This window comes from Macadamia integrifolia, unplaced genomic scaffold, assembly GCF_013358625.1.
Source record: "Macadamia integrifolia cultivar HAES 741 unplaced genomic scaffold, SCU_Mint_v3 scaffold1737, whole genome shotgun sequence".
NCBI lineage: Eukaryota > Viridiplantae > Streptophyta > Magnoliopsida > Proteales > Proteaceae > Macadamia > Macadamia integrifolia.
The window spans coordinates 122,052-123,556 of NW_024868331.1; the positions used below are offsets into that span (position 1 = coordinate 122,052).

A 1,505-nucleotide genomic window follows, 5' to 3' on the forward strand; every position below is an offset into this window, starting at 1 on the left:
TTACATGTAGGCCCGCTGGCATGATATATACATAAGAAATACAATTTAAGTATCCAAAGCACAAAAGGGGTAACATAACAAAGAATAAAAAAGAATCTCAGGTCGGGTATCATTATTGTTGTCCTGCAACACAGTTCTCGCACGGGCACTCAGCACCTTACCCAAGATCTTCAGGGACCGACCAGTCCTTAGCTGAAAATTCTACAACGGATCCCAACTCTAGCTCCTCAGCTAAAAAACCTGCAAGATCATCTAAAAATGGTGTGTATGTGGGATGAGCTCACTAGCCCAGTAAGTGAAAAGAAATACTAAGCAAGCATTCGCAATATATATAAACCTATATGCATGCAAATTCCATTTTTATTATCCTAAATCACCTAAGCAACATTATTAAGTCATAGGTTATATGTTACTCACAACCATAGTGCGCGTATGCCCCAGGTATGAGCCATGAACCCCATCCTGCGATACGCCCGTAGGCTTATTGGAGAAGGCCAGTCGCGGGTACCTAAAAAAGTAAATTATTGCTCATCAGCGACATTAAAGTAAATTGGGCCTTGCCCTGCATTAAAGTAAATGACATTAAAGTAAATCTAGTACGATTGGCCTTTTGATTATATCACCAAAGTTGTCAACTGTCTTAGTGATCAGCCGGGTATACTTCTAACCGCCATCATTGGTACACAACCTCAGGCTTCCCTCCAGTGATATACCAAACACCTAAACAGTTGTTGGGAAGGGTCATAGGACAAAAAAATGTCATTCTTAATCGTATACTTCTATATGAGATACTACGACTACATAGTGCCACCGCGTCCCAGTCCACGAGCCACCAATGTATTCATTTCCGAGCCAATTACGGCATCTAATCTAGTAATACATCTTGTTTAGTAATTGAAACCATTCATCTCATAATTCATAGCAAGAATTAAGCATTTAATAATTAAAGTTACAGCATAACAAATCATAAATGAATTTCATGATGCACAAAACAATGCATGCAAATGGCATTCATGGATGGCTAGTCTACACACAGTCATAAAGTGATGACATGGCTAGTCTACAACAATTATGGAATGATGTAAAAACACTCCAAAAATAAATTCAATGTCCACTTTCCACTTACCTAGATATGTACAATGTTCACCCTCGGTACGATGGAGATCCAGTGTGCGGTGACGTGAGTTTCTAGTAAAACCTATCACAAAAATGTCAAGTTTAGTATATCTCTACTTTAGGATCATAAACAATGAAGTACGATGATTTTAATGCATTTAAAATCACTATAGGAGATTGCCTGACAAATTTGGCCCTATCGGAGCCTAATAGGCCTCACTGGTAGGGTTAACCGATGGGCCCCTACCGATGGGATGGGCATTCGTCGGTCTAGCCAACCGATCGAGCTAGAAGCCCATTCGTGACTGGGGGCCCCCGACTGGTGGGTCCGACACCTACCAGTGCCGCCCACTGGTCTACAGCGGGTTTCTGCTATTCACTTCCACTCT

At 41.2% G+C, this 1,505-nt stretch overlaps 1 long non-coding RNA gene across 1 annotated transcript; it reads right to left on the bottom strand.

Annotated features, from left to right (window-relative positions):
• LOC122064732 lies at nt 1-1,196 on the bottom strand. The gene is made up of 3 exons (XR_006135812.1): nt 1,127-1,196; nt 418-508; nt 1-252 (listed from the first exon to the last, which is right to left on the bottom strand). It is a non-coding gene; the product is annotated as an uncharacterized LOC122064732 (long non-coding RNA).
• Between the last annotated feature and the right edge of the window lie 309 nt (nt 1,197-1,505).